This window comes from Bufo bufo, chromosome 11 (assembly GCF_905171765.1).
Source record: "Bufo bufo chromosome 11, aBufBuf1.1, whole genome shotgun sequence".
Classification (NCBI taxonomy): domain Eukaryota; kingdom Metazoa; phylum Chordata; class Amphibia; order Anura; family Bufonidae; genus Bufo; species Bufo bufo.
The window spans coordinates 75,086,141-75,107,335 of NC_053399.1; positions in this window are offsets into that span (position 1 = coordinate 75,086,141).

The following is a 21,195-nucleotide window of genomic DNA, read 5'->3' on the forward strand; positions in this document are numbered from 1 at the left end:
CCGGGGGGGGTATTCGTCACAGGTGTTATGTGCTTATCCTGCTGATGAAGTAAGTGCCTTGTTGGACATTATCTATCCATTTTAATCTAATGTTGTTGTTGGATGTCATCAATCCACTTTTAACCTACATTGTGGTTCAATATCACCACTCTTAATATTTTAATTGAGTATAGTGGTGAACTAATACCACTTTTTATATATATATATACTTTTTGGACATATGTCATACTCTTCTCTGTGCTGCGTACTACTTCACCACCGGGACAGTAATTTCTCTACCTGCTTTCAGCTTGGATTGGCGCTTTCCCACTTTCCTCCCCTTCCCCCACCCCTTGGTCAGTTGAACCTATCAACTCACCTTCTCCTTTGTCCATCTTGCTGTTTCAGTGTCTTCTGGTCACTCGAGTAGTCTGGCAGAGTCTCCCCTCCAAGCACTGGTCCCTAACTGCAGAACACTAGGGGCTCTGACTGCTCTCCTTATATACCATTTCTAGCTAGACTGGAACCATCTAGTGGGAGGGGTGGAGTGGAGAAGCTCAGCACAAACAAATACAATGTTACAACTCCTGTCTCTCATAGACTTACATTAGAGCTTCATTGATATTCAAAGGCAATGACACAGCCGATTTTCCAGACATAAACAGGTTTACAGACATAACAGAGCTAAACCAGACATTCAAAAGGTCAGTCTGTCTGGTTTTAGTAGTAAACAAGTCTGGCTTTTTCCCTCCAAAACAAGCTTTTCTTTAAAGCCTATGATAGCTGTGGAAAATTACCAGCTTCTCATTCAATCTCCCAAAAGTCTCTCAGTATTCATTAACCCTTTCCACAGAGCCTCGCAAATACAGTGATAATGAACAGGATATATATCACAACATATATATAAAATATACTGTTATTTGGTAGGCAAACTTGCATATTGGAACAGCACTCTATATATTCATATCAAATATTCAGTTTATTAAAACATTAGTAAAAAAAATTCATATACCGTATTTTTCGCCCTATAAGACACACCTGCACATAAGACGCACATAGTTTTTTTCACTGTGACCGTATCTCCTAAACAGTGCTTATACTGTGACCGTATCTCCTAAACAGTGCTTATACTGTGACCGTATCTCCTAAACAGTGCTTATACTGTGACCGTATCTCCTAAACAGTGCTTATACTGTGACCGTATCTCCTAAACAGTGCTTATACTGTGACCGTATCTCCTAAACAGTGCTTATACTGTGACCGTATCTCCTAAACAGTGCTTATACTGTGACCGTATCTCCTAAACAGTGCTTATACTGTGACCGTATCACCTAAACAGTGCTTATACTGTGACCGTATCTCCTAAACAGTGCTTATACTGTGACCGTATCTCCTAAACAGTGCTTATACTGTGACCGTATCTCCTAAACAGTGCTTATACTGTGACCGTATCTCCTAAACAGTGCTTATACTGTGACCGTATCTCCTAAACAGTGCTTATACTGTGACCGTATCACCTAAACAGTGCTTATACTGTGACCGTATCACCTAAACACAACCAACATCTAACGCACAGCCACCCCCATCTAACGCACAGGCCACCCCAATATACTTCATAGACCCCCCCCAATATATTGCACAGACCACCCCAATATATAGCACACACACCCCAATATACTGTGCAGACAGCCCCCCATATACTGCGCAGACACCCCCAATATACTGCGTAGACCCCCCAAATATACTGCGCAGACACCCCCAATATACTGTGCAGACAGCAACCCATATACTGCACAGACACCCCCCAATATACTGCGCAGACACCCCCAACATACTACACAGACACCCTCAATAAACTGCACAGTCAGCCCTCCATATACTGCACAGACAGCACCCCATATACTGTGCAGACACCCACAATATACTGCGTAGACCACCCCAAAATATACTGTGCAGACACCCCCCATATACTGCGCAGACCCCTCCCATGTACTGCACAGCCCCCCAAATATACTACGCAGACACCCCCAAATATACTGCACAGACACCCACATATACTGTGCAGACAGCACTCCATATACTGCACAGACACCCCTAATATACTGCGCAGACAGCCCCACATATACTGCACAGACAGCACCCCATATACTGCGCAGACCCCCAATATACTTCGCGCAGAAATATACTGTACAGACACCCCCATATACTGAGCAGACTACCCCCATATACTGCACAGACCCCCCAATATACTGCGCAGACAGCCCTCCATATACTGCGCAGACACCCCCAAATATACTGCGCAGACACCACCCATATACTGCGCAGACAGCACCCCATATACTGCGCAGACAGCCACAATATACTGCGTAGACCGCCCCAAAATATACTGTGCAGACCCCTCCCATATACTGCACAGACCCCTCCCATATACTGCGCAGACCCCTCCCATTTACTGCGTAGAGCCCCCAATATACTGAGCAGACAGCCCCCCAAATATACTGCGCAGACACCCCCATATACTGCGCAGACACCCCCAATATACTGCACAGACAGCACCCCATATACTGCGCAGATACCCCCCAATATACTGCGCAGACACCCACAATATACTGCGTAGACCGCCCCAAAATATACTGTGCAGACACCCCCATATACTGCGCAGACCCCCCAATATACTGCGCAGACAGCTCCCTATATACTACGCAGACAGCACCCCATATACTGCGCAGACCCCTCCCATATACTGCGCAGACCCCTCCCATATACTGCGCAGACCCCCCAATATACTGCGCAGACAGCACCCCATATACTGCGCAAACCCCTAATATACTGCGCGCAGACAGCCCCCCATATACTGCGCAGACCCCACATGTCTGAGAGTGTTGGGAGCAGGGAGAGACTGACCTGATAGAACAGTCAAGATGCTCCAGATGATCAGACACTGCGCGTGCGCAGTGAGTGGTAGAGAGATTTAACAGAACAAATGGTCATCAGATCTCCCTACCCCCACACTGCGCAGGCGTGGTGATCGGATAAATGTTCTGTAGTTAGTCACGCTTGCGCACTGGCCCGTAATTTTTTCCTACCCTTATCGCTGGTGAGGCTCCCGGCGCATGCGCACTGTCTCCAGCATTGCTTCTCAACAACTCTGGTGTGAAATTTCCCTACCCCGTCGTTGTACACCTCCTTCCAAAGCTGAAACGTCATGTCCGGTGCGGCAGCGTCACAACAGGAAGTGATGAGGGTAGGGAAATCTCACGGAACACCGGCACATGCAAGCTATGTTTGTATTCAGGCATTAACTATATTCATTGGTGGTGCAGTAGCCACACTCCCCCCCTTCTACTCCCCCTCTTATCAGTATTATATTAATTGCGGTCCCCTCTCTGCCCCCCCCCCCCCCCGACAGCATTATAGTCATTAGTGGCAGTGGCCCCAGGGTCCCCTCTCCTCACCCATTGGTTTGCGCAGTGGCAGCTTCTGATCGGAGCCCCAGCAGTGTAATCCTGGGCCTCCGATGGGTTACCATGGCAGCCATGAAGCTCTGGTTGCCATGTTAAAGGGAGTCTTTCACCTATACTGACCGTTATATTACACTAACACCATTATAGTCCCCATAGGTGAAGTGAATGCTACGGTGCCCAGGGGTGGCGTTCAAGCGGCCGGTGCCCAGGTCCCTCGTCGCTATTCATTTGAAACCCCTCGACTTTCACTACTCTGGCCCGCCCTAGGTTCTTCTGATAACCTCCTCCCTTCAGTGTGAAATGCCGCGCCTGCGCCGTGCATCCAAATCACCGCGCCTGCACACAGCATTACTCATTATGGACATCGGCATCCGAGCGTTTATTGCGCATGCGCCGGCCCCAACGTCCCGATCTAGCCGGCGGCACCTGCACCTTGAACGCCGCCCCTGGGTACCTTCAGACCTAATTTGCATATTGAATAAAAGTGTTTTTTGAAGAAAATAAGCGACGGCCAGCTAAACAGTAAGTAGCATTCACCTATGGGGACTATAATGCTGATAATGGTGTTAGTGTTCTATAACGGTCAGTATAGGTGAAAGACTCAGCAATAGACTTTATTTAGCCAAAACATTTATTTTTGGTAAAAAACTTGGGCTGAAATGGCCCTTAGCAGCACTCTTCAAAAGAGCGTTGCTAAGGGCCATCCGTCTCCAATTAGAAAAGACGGGCTGTGCAGCCAGACGCTGTGCTTCTGCCTCGTGCTTCCCTGGGAGACAGAAGCCTGGGCACAGGAGTCTTAGGAGTTAAAATTACATTTATATTCCAACCTTTCTATGAAATCTAATGCTCCGTTACATTCACTGACCTGCGATCCCTGTGATAATAATTCATGAATCAGCCGCCGGCTCACTGCGCACAGTGCTTCTACTTCCGGCGGCTGATTCATGAATTATTATCACAGGGATCGCAGGTCAGTAAATGAAACGGAGCATTAGATTGCACAGAAAGGGGGAATATACAGTACAGACCAAAAGTTTGGACACACCTTCTCATTCAAAGAGTTTTCTTTATTTTCATGACTATGAAGGCATCAAAACTATGAATTAATACATGTGAAATTATATACATAACAAACAAGTGTGAAACAACTGAAAATATGTCATATTCTAGGTTCTTCAAAGTAGCCACCTTTTGCTTTGATTACTGCTTTGCACACTCTTGGCATTCTCTTGATGAGCTTCAAGAGGTAGTCCCCTGAAATGGTCTTCCAACAGTCTTGAAGGAGTTCCCAGAGATGCTTAGCACTTGTTGGCCCTTTTGCCTTCACTCTGCGGTCCAGCTCACCCCAAACCATCTCGATTGGGTTCAGATCCGGTGACTGTGGAGGCCAGGTCATCTGGCGCAGCACCCCATCACTCTCCTTCATGGTCAAATAGCCCTTACTTTCAAAGTTTTCCCAGTTTTTTGGCTGACTGACTGACCTTCATTTCTTAAAGTAATGATGGCCACTCGTTTTTCTTTACTTAGCTGCTTTTTTCTTGCCATAATACAAATTCTAACAGTCTATTCAGTAGGACTATCAGCTGTGTATCCACCTGACTTCTCCTCAAAGCAACTGATGGTCCCAACCCCATTTATAAGGCAAGAAATCCCACTTATTAAACCTGACAGGGCACACCTGTGAAGTGAAAACCATTTCAGGGGACTACCTCTTGAAGCTCATCAAGAGAATGCCAAGAGTGTGCAAAGCAGTAATCAAAGCAAACGGTGGCTACTTTGAAGAACCTAGAATATGACATATTTTCAGTTGTTTCACACTTGTTTGTTATGTACAGTCGTGGCCAAAAGTTTTGAGAATGACACAAATATTAGTTTTCACAAAGTTTGCTGCTAAACTGCTTTTAGATCTTTGTTTCAGTTGTTTCTGTGATGTAGTGAAATATAATTACACGCACTTCATACGTTTTAAAGGCTTTTATCATCAACAATCACCAAACAGGAACATGATTTCATTTTGGGGACACAGGGGAGACTACCGGTCTTCTACTGTCTCCCCAAAGTGCATAAAAGCCTGGTTAAACCACCAGGTCGACCGATAGTTTCGGGTATTGGCTCAATATAATCTAACTTGTCTAAATATATAGATGTACAGATACAACCGGTAGTGAAGAAAATAGCCTCTTATATCAAAGATACGACCCACATCATTAAAATACTGGAAGATATGCATGTTGAACCAGGGTGGATTATGGGCACCCTTGATGTCCAGTCACTGTACACAGTGATTGACCATCAACAAGGTATGTCAGCAGTAGGGGAACAATTAAGAAGAGATGGGACAATGGATGAAACATGCATTGAATTTATCCTAGACGGTATCAATTATATTTTGACCCATAACTATTTTTATTTTGAGGGCAATTTTTACCTGCAGAAATGCGGGACCGCCATGGGAACCAGATTCGCCCCCAGCTACGCAAATCTATTTTTGGCAGAATGGGAACACAAGACCATCAAGCCCAGGCTGGGGGCGGATCTGGTCCTATGGCGGAGATTTATAGATGATGTCATCTTTATTTGGAATAAAAGTAGAGAGGAATTAAATCTCTTTCTGGAAGAAATTAACCAAAATCAGTTGAATTTGAGATTTACTGTAAATATTGCAGAAGAAACAGAGTTCTTGGATTTAAAAATAAGACCAGGAGAACGAAGGTATATTTGCAATACATTCTCAAAACCGACCTCAAAAAATAGTTTTATACAGTTTTCCAGCTGTCATTTACCTACTTGGTTGATAAATGTCCCATATGGCCAGTTTCGCAGAATAAAAAGAAACTGCACACAAGATCAAGATTTTGAGGAGGAAGCGGCCAAAATGAGAGATCAATTTATGGATAGGCAATATCCTGAAAAGGTGATCAATACAGCATTGGAAAAAACTAGAAAATTAGATAGAAGTACCTTTTTTACAAATAAGACAGTAATGACTGAAATAATACAAGATAGTGAGGCTATCAATAATAAAATCATCCTTCCTTTTAATAATAGTCATAAACGGTTACAAAAAATTATTAAAACCCACTGGCACCATATCTTAAGTGACAAAAAGATAGGCCATCTATTACCAACTATTCCTGCACTAGTATTTACTAAGGCACCTAATTTAGGTTTAAAAATAGCCCCATCTATCAAAACATCTAAATCAATGAAAAATGATAATACAATCTTGGGCACCTGGATGAATTTAAAAGGTTTTTTTAAATGTGGGAAATGTATGGTGTGCAAGGTTAATCCCACATCTAGAAAAACCACCACTATCTCCTCAACACAAAATAACTACACATGGGAGATTAAGGACTGTTTAACCTGCAACACGACAGGTGTTGTTTACCTGATCCAGTGTCCGTGCAGGAGACAGTATATAGGCAGGACTAAACGCCCTATGAAAACCAGGCTGGCCGAACATATAGCCAATATAAGGAAGGGATACGACAAACACTGTTTATCTAAACATTATAAGGATATACATAATAAAGATCCCTCAGGCTTGGTATTCACGGCTCTGGAAAAGGTAGACAGACACTGGCGAGGTGGAAACTACATCAAACAGATGTCGAGGACAGAATCCAGACATATCGACCAGTTTGGATCAATGCTGCCAGTGGGTTTGAATGCCGAACTGGAAATCTTCGGGTTCTTATAGACTGGGTGCCCCCGTTCCGACTCTTGCGACTCAGTCAGGCCGTTTAACGACACTGAGTCGTGGACTCGGACGTGGGCCCCCAGTCCTATACACCATTAGCCAAGTTTAGAGAGTATACTCCATACAGTCCTTTCTAAATATCTGTATATCTCGTATCCAACCAGAATGTACACTTTTATGTCTCACTCTCGACCATTTCATTTTTATCTTATTTTATATATCTACATTTTTATAGATTATGTATTTATGTATTTTAATTTCCATATCTACTTTTATCCATCTCTACACTATCACAGGCATAGACCAGCATCATCACTTTATATTTATAGTGTTGCTGTTGTATAGATATAGTTAGCCTTTAATGATAGATTTTATTAATATGCAATAATGTATTTAATGTTAAGCCACATACCAATGGAGATTTGAATGGCAGTTATACTGGTTAATATGGTAGTACATAATTTGTATCAATTTATTTGTATCATTTCATTTTGGAGCTTCAGAAAATAACACTATAGCAGGATTTGACTTTGTTTATTTAGAAATATGCTATTAACTCATACATGTAATGAGTAATCGAAAATTGGACTTCTATATAATATACAGATTGGTATAAGGAATTCATAGCATAAAAAAACGCATGTGGGGAAAATAACCGCATCGAAACCGCATATAAAAAACGCATGCGATTTTTTGATGTTGAAAGCAAATCCAGTGATCCAGGATTTGGCACAAGCTGATGGTATAAAAAGCGAAGTAACACAGGTGATGCTGTACCACTGACGAAGGGAAAGAGTTCCCGAAACGCATCTGGGCCGCACACCTGTGAAAGAGATATCTCCGCACCTTATGCATGGCCATGCAGAGAAGATTATAACGGAAGAAATCTGAAATCCAGGACGTAGAGCAGAGAATTGATCAACTACTGCTCTCTACTGTCCGGACACAGACCACATCCGAAATCCCGCGAGATTCGAGATTAGCAATCCACAGGAGTCAGAAGTAAGACGCCGACAGCGTCTCACGCCGCTCACCTCCCGCTCACGTCTGCAGAGGCACCAACGAGCCACACTAACGGGGGTAAGAGAACCCCACCTGTGAACCCCACGAGACAGGTATGCTACTCGACTAAGTAAGGTGACTATATATCTTTTATTACCTGTATCTAAGGATATTGGGATACACCTGCTCACAAGAGTAGGAGCTGCAGGGCTCAGCTGTTGAATTGCTGGACACTATTAGCATTAGACTTGTGCTTAAAACCCGCAGCGCTACATACTATTTGAGCGTGCTCTGGACATTGAAGTGCTATAATATAGATACACTCTATCCCAGTGTTGTCTATACATAAGGGACTGACGCTATTACCATTCCGAACTGTGGTTATCCATCAAGTATTTTTTATTCCATATTTTATATGTCAATTGTAGATTTATGGTATATGTTCACGTGTTATACTATTGTGATTTAATTAAATTTTATCAAATTGCTATCTTTTGGTCCAAGTGTTGAGTGCTCGCCCTAAACCTTGATTTTTTATCGACAATTACATGACATTTATGCAAAGAGTCAGTATTTGCAGTGTTGGCCCTTCTTTTTCAGGACCTCTGCAATTCGACTGGGCATGCTCTCAATCAACTTCTGGGCCAATTCCTGACTGATAGCAACCCATTCTTTCATAATCACTTCTTGGAGTTTGTCAGAATTAGTGGGTTTTTGTTTGTCCACCCGCCTCTTGAGGATTGACCACAAGTTCTCAATGGGATTAAGATCTGGGGAGTTTCCAGGCCATGGACACAAAAGGTCAACGTTTTGGTCCCCGAGCCACTTAGTTATCACTTTTGCCTTATGGCACGGTGCTCCATCGTGCTGAAAAATGCATTGTTCTTCACCAAACTGTTGTTGGATTGTTGGAAGAAGTTGCTGTTGGAGGGTGTTTTTGTACCATTCTTTATTCATGGCTGTGTTTTTGGGCAAAATTGTGAGTGAGCCCACTCCCTTGGATGAGAAGCAACCCCACACATGAATGGTCTCAGGATGCTTTACTGTTGGCATGACACAGGACTGATGGTAGCGTTCACCTTTTCTTCTCTGGACAAGCCTTTTTCCAGATGCCCCAAACAATCGGAAAGAGGCTTCATCGGAGAATATGACTTTGCCCCAGTCCTCAGCAGTCCATTCACCATACTTTCTGCAGAAGATCAATCTGTCCCTGATGTTTTTTTTGGAGAGAAGTGGCTTCTTTGCTGCCCTTCTTGACACCAGGCCATATTCCAAAATTCTTCGCCTCACTGTGCGTGCAGATGCGCTCACACCTGCCTGCTGCCATTCCTGAGCAAGCTCTGCACTGGTGGCACTCCGATCCCGCAGCTGAATCCTCTTTAGGAGACGATCCTGGCGCTTGCTGGACTTTCTTGGACGCCCTGAAGTCTTCTTAACAAGAATTGAACCTCTTTCCTTGAAGTTCTTGATGATCCTATAAATTGTTGATTGAGGTGCAATCTTAGTAGCCACAATATCCTTGCCTGTGAAGCCATTTTTATGCAACGCAATGATGGCTGCACGCGTTTCTTTGCAGGTCACCATGGTTAACAATGGAAGAACAATGATTTCAAGCATCACCCACCTTTTAACATGTCAAGTCTGCCATTTTAACCCAATCAGCCTGACATAATGATCTCCAGCCTTGTGCTCATCAACATTCTCACCTGAGTTAACAAGACGATTATTGAAATGATCTCAGCAGGTCCTTTAATGACAGCAATGTAATGCAGTGGAAAGTATTTTTTTGGGATTAAGTTAATTTTCATGGCAAAGAAGGACTATGCAATTCATCTGATCACTCTTCATAACATTCTGGAGTATATGCAAATTGCTATTATAAAAACTTAAGCAGCAACTTTTCCAATTTCCAATATTTATGTAATTCTCAAAACTTTTGGCCACGACTGTATATAATTCCACATGTGTTAATTCATAGTTTTGATGCCTTCAGTGTGAATCTACAATTTTCATAGTCATGAAAATAAAGAAAACTCTTTGAATGAGAAGGTGTGTCCAAACTTTTGGTCTGTACTGTAAATGTAATTTTAACTCCTAAGACTCCTGTGCCCAGCCTTCTGTCTCCAAGGCAAGCACGAGGCAGAAGCACAGCGTCTGGCTGCACAGCCCGTCTTTTCTAATCGGAGACGGGTGGCCCTTAGCAACGCTCTTTTGAAGAGTGCTGCTAATGGCCATTTCAGCCCCAGTTTTCTACCAAAAATAAACATTTTGGCTAAATAAAGTCTATTGCAAAATTGTTACCTATCGGGAGAGTGTGAAGTCCTATTCACACTCATAGAGCTCTATTAGGGTAAATAGACAAGGGGGCTAATAAATTACAATTTCATATCACCCCTTTCCTAATTTTACATATAAAAATATAAACACAGTAAAAAAATTAATGTATTACATATCGCCACGTGCGAAAAAGTCAGAATGATTAAAATCTAAAAAATATAAAAAATATCTCCTATGCGGTGAACGCCGTAACAGAAAAAAAAGATAAAAAAACATGCAATTTACAATTTTTTGGTCACCTTGTCCCCCCCAAAAAATGTTGGTGTTTTGAAGGGGGATCCTGTAATTTGAAGGGGCTGATGGCGCTGGCTTGGGGACATGGATGCTGGCAAATGGCAATGGCATGGGGCTAGGAGTGGGCAATATAAACGATATGCAATATAAACGATATGAATTTGGGCAAGGAGATAGATTTTGTCTATATCGCCTTACTGCGATAGATGATCACGGAATAATATATCGCGATATATATCGTTATCGCACATGCTTCAAAATATATTGCGATATATATTTTAGGCCATATCGCCCAGCCCTAATTCACAGTATGGGGAATTACTATTAGATCAGTGGGGGTGCTACCGCTTGGACCCCCACCAATGACAAGAATGGGGGCCCCATACCACCTGCAGCCCCCCTGAAATGATCGGAGTGGTCAGAAGGGTATGCTCGTGGCCGCTCCATTCCTTTCTATGGGAGTCCCGGAGATAGAAGAGTACAACGCTCTCTCCAGAATTCCCATAGATATGAATGGAGTGGCTGTGAGATGTGGATAAGGGATAACATAATTAGGGATGAGCGAATCGACTTCAGATGAAACATCCGAAGTCGATTCGCATAAAACTTTGTTTCAATACTGTACGGAGCGAGCGCTCTGTACAGTATTAGAATGTATTGGCCCTGATGAGCCGAAGTTATTACCGAACCCGAGTTCGGGAAATGTTATTTTTTTTACAGTAGAAAAATTTTTTGAAGTTATTACCCGAAGTCTCGTGAGACTTCGCGAAGTAATAACTTCGGCTCATCTGAGCCAATACATTCTATGCTGTAAGGAGCTCTCGCTCCGTACAGTAAAGAAACTAAGTTTTATGCAAATCGACTTTGGATGTTTTATCCGAAGTCGATTCACTCATCCCTAAACATAATGTAACCGGAATACCCCTTTATAGAATCCCAGCACTGCCATAGAACAAGGTGGTAGGATCACACGAGCACATGGTTCACATGGACAGAGTGTTGGGGCCCCTTCATTCACTGCTGGGGTCCCGTTGGCAGGTCAGATAAAAATGTACCTGAAAATAGCAGCTGTTGTAGCTATAATGGCAGCCATATTGTTAATTACCTGGGTACAGATATAGGGAAGAGAAAAGATTTTACTGTACTGACATGGATCATCCCTCCCCAAACATGAAACTACAACTCCCAGCATGTCCAGGCTGTTAATATGTGATATTAGAGGACATCACAGGAGGAGGAGATATAAAAGGAGGCAGCTATAACTCCCAGCATGTCCAGGTTGTTGTTATGTGATCTTAGAGGACATTACAGGAGGAGAAGGTATAAGAGGAGGGAACTACAACTCCCAACATGTCCAGGCTGTTATTATGTAATATCAAGGCCAGGACAAGGTATGTCGGTGCCCAAGGTGGAGCAGGACATATTGCATCCAAATGAATTTAAAGTGACCCTACTTTCTAGGGGTACGGCCACTCAATCAGGTTTCTGGATGCAGTTCCGGAAGGAGTGGATCATAAAAGGAGAGAAAGTATAAACGGTTAATACGACTTCCCCTCTCTTTTGAATTCACTCCTGGTTTTTGCTACCAGAACGGCATCTGGAAACGGACTGTGTGACCGTACCCTACTGAAGAGATTAAAACACGTTTCCAGTGACTTACAGGTGACGTCTCCACGGACTTCAGTTCTTCACTTTCCTTTTCTTCTCCATTTGGTCCAGACCATCACAGGCAGACGTCTTTGGTCAGGGGTGTGTAGCCCCCTCTGTCACATAAGAAGATACCCGCATTACTATATGGCACATGGTAGACGGGGACTGTTGCAGATTTTGCAACTCAGACCCCAATTTATACAGGCCGCAGATCAGCACCCATATTTATATATGGCACTGTCATCCTGAAGCTACTCCTAATACTGTGCCCGCTGTGCTCCCCCCATGCCCACAAACATTATACTATACACCCAGACTGCCATCATTAGTAATAGTGCCCCCAATAGTGATAATACTCCCCAAGAGTGAACCCATTAGTAGCAATGCCCTCCATATTGTGTCAAATGATTGCGCCCCTACAGTACCCCTAGTAGTAATAATATGACCATAATGCTCCCAGTAGCTCTAATGTCCCCCTCTAGTTATAGCTCCCTTGTAGTTCCAATATACAGTGGCGGAAATAATTATTTGACCCCTCACTGATTTTGTAAGTTTGTCCAATGACAAAGAAATGAAAAGTCTCAGAACAGTATCATTTCAATGGTAGGTTTATTGTAACAGTGGCAGATAGCACATCAAAAGGAAAATCGAAAAAATAACTTTAAATAAAAGATAGCAACTGATTTGCATTTCATTGAGTGAAATAAGTATTTGAACCCCTACCAACCATTAAGAGTTCTGGCTCCCACAGAGTGGTTAGACACTTCTACTCAATTAGTCACCCTCATTAAGGACACCTGTCTTAACTAGTCACCTGTATAAAAGACACCTGTCCACAGAATCAATCAATCAAGCAGACTCCAAACTCTCCAACATGGGAAAGACCAAAGAGCTGTCCAAGGATGTCAGAGACAAAATTGTAGACCTGCACAAGGCTGGAATGGGCTACAAAACCATTAGCAAGAAGCTGGGAGAGAAGGTGACAACTGTTGGTGCGATTGTTCGAAAATGGAAGGAGCACAAAATGACCATCAATCGACCTCGCTCTGGGGCTCCACGCAAGATCTCACCTCGTGGGGTGTCAATGGTTCTGAGAAAGGTGAAAAAGCATCCTAGAACTACACGGGAGGAGTTAGTTAATGACCTCAAATTAGCAGGGACCACAGTCACCAAGAAAACCATTGGAAACACATTACACCGCAATGGATTAAAATCCTGCAGGGCTCGCAAGGTCCCCCTGCTCAGGAAGGCACATGTGCAGGCCCGTCTGAAGTTTGCCAATGAACACCTGAATGATTCAGAGAGTGACTGGGAGAAGGTGCTGTGGTCTGATGAGACCAAAATAGAGCTCTTTGGCATTAACTCAACTCGCTGTGTTTGGAGGAAGAAAAATGCTGCCTATGACCCCCAAAACACCGTCCCCACCGTCAAGCATGGGGGTGGAAACATTTTGCTTTGGGGGTGTTTTTCTGCTAAGGGCACAGGACAACTTATTCGCATAAACGGGAAAATGGACGGAGCCATGTATCGTGAAATCCTGAGCGACAACCTCCTTCCCTCTGCCAGGAAACTGAAAATGGGTCGTGGATGGGTGTTCCAGCACGACAATGACCCAAAACATACAGCAAAGGCAACAAAGGAGTGGCTCAAGAAGAAGCACATTAAGGTCATGGAGTGGCCTAGTCAGTCTCCGGACCTTAATTCAATCGAAAACCTATGGAGGGAGCTCAAGCTCAGAGTTGCACAGAGACAGCCTCGAAACCTTAGGGATTTAGAGATGATCTGCAAAGAGGAGTGGACCAACATTCCTCCTAAAATGTGCGCAAACCTGGTCATCAATTACAAGAAACGTTTGACCTCTGTGCTTGCAAACAAGGGTTTTTCCACCAAGTATTAAGTCTTTTTTTGTTAGAGGGTTCAAATACTTATTTCACTCAATGAAATGCAAATCAGTTGCTATCTTTTATTTAAAGTTATTTTTTCGATTTTCCTTTTGATGTGCTATCTGCCACTGTTACAATAAACCTACCATTGAAATGATACTGTTCTGAGACTTTTCATTTCTTTGTCATTGGACAAACTTACAAAATCAGTGAGGGGTCAAATAATTATTTCCGCCACTGTATAATGCTCCCCCATCGTGCCAGTATATGATGCTCCTCCATTCCCTTCCAGTACTGCCAGGTATATATAATGATCTCCCTCCCCCCTTTCCTGGAGCCCCCCCCCCCCAGCAGTGCGGACGTTTTGTATAAAAAAAAAACTAAACACCTTACTCCAGTATGATCTGCGTCCCGATGCATGCGGTCCAATGACATCACCACTCCTGTTCTGATGTGATCACTCGAGACCCAGCACAGGAGGTTGCGTTGATGTCATTGCGGCCTCTTGCGCTGTTCTGATGCCTAGCAGCCTGAGGCTTGTGAGGTTGAATGGCCGCACATATGGCCGTGAGTGCTAGGCCCTAGGCAGACGACTACCCCCACCTATCCATCGCCCCGGCCCTAAGTCAGAGCACATTACAGCAGGAGGTATAACAGGAGAGGACTATAAGTCCCAGCATGTCTAGGCCATTATTATGTCATATATCAGAGCACATTACAAGAGGAGGTATAAGAGGAGATGACTACAACTCCCAACATGGCCAAGCTGTTATGAAATATAATAATACATTACAAGAGGTTTAAGAGGAGAGGACTACAACTCACAGCATGTCCAAGCCGTCATTATGTAATATCAGTGTGGAAAACTAGGATCCAGCACTGCCTTTCTCCGAACTGTAGACTTTACTGGCTTTTCTTAAGAAAACTCCGTCTTTTTTTAATTGCATGTGTACGCTTCAATAAAGTCTACAGTCCGGAGAAAGGCAGTTCTGGATCCTTGTTTTCCATATTGGGAGTCTCCACTCACCGTGACACGCCGCATCCACTGACATATGATTTAATCCTGGGTTGGGGCTGGTAAGGGGGTTTTTCTTCTGTATATCTATTTAGTAATATCAGAGTACAATACAAGAGAAGGTATAGGAGGAGAGGACTACAACTCCCAGCATGTCCAGGCTGTTATGTAATATCAGAGTACATTACAAGAGAAGGTATAGGAGGAGAGGACTACAGCTCCCAGCATGTCCAGGCTGTTATGTAATATCAGAGTACATTACAAGAGAAGGTATAGGAGGAGAGGACTACAGCTCCCAGCATGTCCAGGCTGTTATGTAATATCAGAGTACATTACAAGAGAAGGTATAGGACAGCGGTTCTCAACCTAGGGGTCGCGACCCCTTTGGGGGTCGATCGGCCCTTTCCGGGGGGTCGCCTGAGGCTTCCTATTGTGGGTCGCCCGCACAACGGCAGCGGCCCCTTATCCTCGCGCACAGGAAGTGATATCCTATCACTGCCTGTGCTTGAAGGAGCCTGACGTCTGGACGGATAAGTCGGGCCGCCTGTCTGCCGAGGTCCGAGTTTTTTCGTTGATGACACCGCCGCTGAGCACCACTGCCACCAATGATTTAATTGAGCCTGGCTGATTTTATTTTAATTATTTGGCTGAGCAAGGCTTAATTTATTTGGGGGGACATGAAGCACCGCTGATTTATTTATTTGGGGGACCCTGAGCACTTCTGATTTATTTATTTGGGGGACCCTGAGCACCATTGATTTATTTATTTGGGGGGGGACCTGAAGCACCGCTAATTTATTTATTTGGGGGTACCCTGAGCACCGCTGATTTATTTATTTGGGGGAAACCTGAGCACCGCTGATTTATTTATTTGGGGGACCCTGAGCACCATTGATTTATTTATTTGGGGGACCCTGAGCACCATTGATTTATTTATTTGGGGGACCCTGAGCACCATTGATTTATTTATTTGGGGGACCCTGAGCACCGCTGATTTATTTATTTGGGGGACCCTGAGCACCATTGATTTATTTATTTGGGGGAAACCTGATGCACCACAGATTTTTTTTTTTTGGGGGGGGGGTACTGTGAGCACCACTGAGTTATTTATTTGAGGGGTACTGTGCGCACCACTGATTTATTTTTTAGGGGGTATTATTTATTTTAAAGTTATTTATTTGGTTTCCAAATATTTTGTATTTATGCTAAAGTTCTGTGGTTATGAATGAATACTTGTGTATTTGAATTAACATTTGGTGTATTGGTGTCTGTGCGTGTTTTTGGTGGGTCATCAGACCCAATTCTCCAGGTGGGCCACGGGAGTTCCAGTCCGACACTGGGGTTGGCGCCATTGTATTTATGCAGACTGGTCACACACGCAGAGAGCAGGTATTGTAGAAAGCAGCTGCTGTGTTAAAGGCATTGGAGGTAAGACAGGGCAACACTTGAATTATTGTTCATCAGCTATTGTCATATATTATTTTCATTTAGATAACAAACCACCCCATGACAATGGATCGTGTAGAGAAGAACCCTAAAATAAGAAAATATAGTGAGGATTTTTTACAGTATGGTTTTACCTCAATAATTACAGTAGGGATTGAGAAACCACAATGTGTTATTTGTTGTGAAGTTCTATCAGCGGAATCTATGAAGCCAAACAAACTAAAACGCCATTTTGATAGCAAGCATCCGAGCTTTGCCGGCAGGGATACCAACTATTTTAGAAGCAAAGCTGATGCACTCCAAAAAGCCAGACTTGACAACAAAATTAGTTATGACGTAGCAAGGAAAAAAATGTAATGGTTGGGGGTCACCACAACATGAGGAACTGTATTAAGGGGTCACGGCTTTAGAAAGGTTGAGAACCACTGGTATAGGATAAGAGGACTACTACTCCCAGCATGTCCAGGCTGTTATGTAATATCAGAGTACATTACAAGAGAAGGTATAAGAGGAGAGGACTACAGCTCCCAGCATACCCAGGCTGTTGTAATGTGTTCTGATATTACATAATAATGGTCTGGACATGCTGGGAGTTGTCATTGTCTCCTCTTATACAGCCTCTTTTTCTGATATTACATAATAAGAGGAGAAGACTACAACGCCCAACATGTCCAGGCTGTTATGTATCATAAGGCCCCTTTCACACGGGCGAGTATTCCGCGCGGGTGCGATGCGTCAGTTGAACCCGACCCATTCATTTCTATGGGGCCGTTCACATGAGCGTTGATTATCACGCATCACTTGTGCGTTGCATGAAAATCGCAGCGTGCTCTATATTGTGCGTTTTTCACGCAACGCAGGCCCCATAGAAGTTAATGGGGCTGCGTGAAAATCGCAAGCAAGTGCGGATGCGGTGCGATTTTCACGCACGGTTGCTAGGAGACGATCGGGATGGAGACCCGATCATTATTATTTCCCCTTATAACATGGTTATAGGGGAAAATAATAGCATTCTGAATACAGAATGCATAGTACAATGTCCATTGAGGGGTTAAAAATAATAAACTAATTTAACTCACCCCATCCACTTGGTCGCGTAGCGGATCTCCTCTTCTTTCTACTTTCTTCAGGACCTGGCAAAAGGACCTTTGATGATGTCACTGCGCTCATCACATGGTCCATCACTCGCGCGCATTTTCCTGCACCGCACACGCATCTTGTCGCCCGTGTGAAAGACTCCTAAGAGTACATTACAAGAGGAGGTATAAGAGTTTGAGGACTACAGCGCCCAACATGTCCAAGCTGTTGTAATGTAGTCTGATATTACATAAAAATGGCCTGGACATGCTGGGAGTTGTAGTCATTTTTCCTCTTATAATGTACTCTGATATTATATAACAGGCTGGACATGCTGAGAGTTATAGTGCTCTCCTCTTATAATGTACTCTGATATTATACACATTAGCAGGAGGAATAAGTGGAGAGGACTATAACTCTCAGCATTCCCCTGGCTCTTACACTGAAGCTATCATTCATCACTTTTTCCCATGCTGTTATACTTCACTGCACTGCTGAGCTCCGCCTCCTGTTCTGATCACATGATGGTGAGGTCATCACAGGTCCTTCCTCACCTCTTCTCTGCTGAGCTCCGCCTCCTGCTCTGATCACATGATGGTGAGGTCATCACAGGTCCTTCCTCACCTCTTCTCTGCTGAGCTCCGCCTCCTGTTCTGATCACATGACGGTGAGTTAATCACTGATCCTTCATTCTCTGCTAAGCTCCGCCTCCTGTTCTGATCACATGACGGTGATGTCATCACAGGTCCTTCCTCACCTCTTCACTGAACTGCTGAGCTCCGCCTCCTGTTCTCATCACATGATGGTGATGTCATCGCAGGTCCTTCCTCACCTCTTCTCTGCAGGTGACATCATCATAGCAGCGGAAGTAGAAGGGTGCTGCTGGTGTCAGTTTGCAGAGCTGCCCTTGCTGTCTGCTAGGGCAGCTGTCTCCTCTCCTTCAGTACTGTCCGAACTAATGTAAAGTCTTTACTCTGCAGGAAGTTCAGCTCCAGCTTTAATATGGACCGGGTCACAGAGACGGACTTTATGAGGAGGTTGATTGGGACAAATGTAAAGGTTACAACTGTTCATGGCTGCTTCCAGGGGGAACTGAGTCACATCCATGCAGATCGTGCCATCGTGTTAGGCAGAGGTAAGGGAATATTTCCTGCTTGTATTATCTTCTGAGAACAGATGAACCAGAGATGCCAAACCAAGAAGACGTGTTCATTGCTGCTCAAACTAAATAACGCCCCGGATAGGAACGTCAGATTGCTGACAACGCGGCGCGCTGGTCCTTCTCAGGCAGATATGGAAATAATTACATGTGCAACCAATCCAGGTTCTGATGGCGGTCAGGTCCGAGTATGGAGGCCTCGCGGTGAGAGCTTCAGTCCTCCAGAATAAATATTCTGCCTTGTCCGTAATGCGGACAATAATGGGACATGCAAACATACGGAAACTGAATGAACAAGGAGTCATTTCCGTTTTTTTGAATGGTTCCGCATACGGTCCAAAAAAAAAAAGGAAGGGACGCGGAAAGAAAATACGTTTGTTTGCATGAGCCCCACAAACGGAAGCCAAAACGCCAGTGTGAAAGACTTTTTGTAGCGCAACTAATTGAATTTTCCTATTGAACTGCAGCTGCGTCCAAATGAATGCGTTCAGTTGATGCCATCTTGCGGACTGCAGCAGTCAACAATTAGTCGCGCTACAAAAAGCTGCAGAGGATAGCCCAGGCCTTATGTGTGTGGGCAGTTCGAGACAGAAGGGTTGGGCGAAATAAGGCTACTTTCACACTTACGGCAGAGTGTTCCGGCAAGCAGTTCCGTCGCTGGAACTGCCTGCCGGATGCGGCAAAACTTATGCCAACTGATGGCATTAGTAAGACTGATCAGGATCCTGCTCCGTCAGAAAAATGCATTGAAATGCCGGATCCGTCTTTCCGGTGTCATCCGGAAAAATGGATCCGGCATTTATTTTTTTCACCTTTTTTTTGGTCTGCGCATGCGCAGACCGTAAGGACGGATCCGGCATTCCGGTATTTTGAATGCCGGATCTGGCACTAATACATTCCTATGGAAAAAAGTCTTCCGTTTTTTGGGCCGCTGCACCGTAGCAGACAGTGCAGCAGCTCACTGCGGACTAGCAGACGTGTGTCTAAAACAACAGCTCAGATAAACCTACTGCGTACGAGGCTGCAAAGCAGGTATAGGGTCGGGGGAATGGTTTTATGGCATTTTTTAGGGCCCACTCATCCAAACTGCAGAATCTGAAACCTTTTTTCAAGTGAATGGATGTGCTGTGGCGTTCCATCTCCGTACCCTTTGTACTACCGGAAACGCAGCTGCTGCTATCATCCGAGGGTGCCAGAATTCCACCATCTGAGAACGATGACCGGTCTTATGCGTAGGCCGTCAATATGTTTGTGCCAGGAAACCCTTTTAAAGAAGAAGAGTTGGACATGAAAGTAACTGTGTCTCAAGGTTGCACCATAGCTGGGGAATGTGAAGCTTTGGTAAAACCCAAGGAGCTTTGCTATTGGTTGGTTCGGGCAGGCACCGGAGCGATACAGCACCCTGCAGCAGGGGGGGCTGGCTCCTGGGGACGGCGGAAGCAAGCAGTGCCGGGCGCGCTGCGCAAGGACCCCTAGAAGCATGGTGGCGGATGAGCTGAAGACTACAGCCAGGGAGCGATGACGAGTAGGACAGCGCGGTCATAAAGCCACTTTTACTCTTCTTCCCCTACAACCTGAACCAGTAAGTTTTGTGACAAGAAGCAGAGCGCGGGATTTCTATTAATAACCCCCTGGAAGCCAAATTCCATTAGTTCTGGATTTACCTGGGGGTTCAGTGGAGTTGACACTGCGCTATGCCTGGACCCGATAATCTAGCGGTGGAGATGTGGGCAGTTTTCTCGAGGCAGGGAGACAGGAGGAGAGGCTCTGGCAGATCTGTGGTTGCGCAGGACGACAGGACTACAACCCCCACAGAGCAGATTCTCTTCCTCATTCTCCATGATGCTGCAGCTCTCTAAATAATGGGCAAATATAGTAGAAGAGTCTCCCGCCTGGAGCAGTCACTTCCCAAGTCCAGGGCTTCTCTGCTCGGCCAGAGGGTCCATGCACAGACGCTACGCAAACGTATCCATCATCCCACTGAGTCAATGGTAAAAATTCACGCTGCCCCAACTGTTTACACCAACTCTCCCGTCATACAGAAGGGTCCCTGAGCACACGGACAAGGGTCTTCTTGATGGGGCGGTCCCTCTAGTTCTTACTATTAAAGCTGCAGGTCGGCACTGTCCTAGCAGCAGATCCTGCCCTGTGCATCACTCACATCCACCAGTCACCGAGCAAAGAAACACACCCAGTGCAGCACACGCCATGGCCACCGATTATCACATGTAGCCAGGATCCAGCTC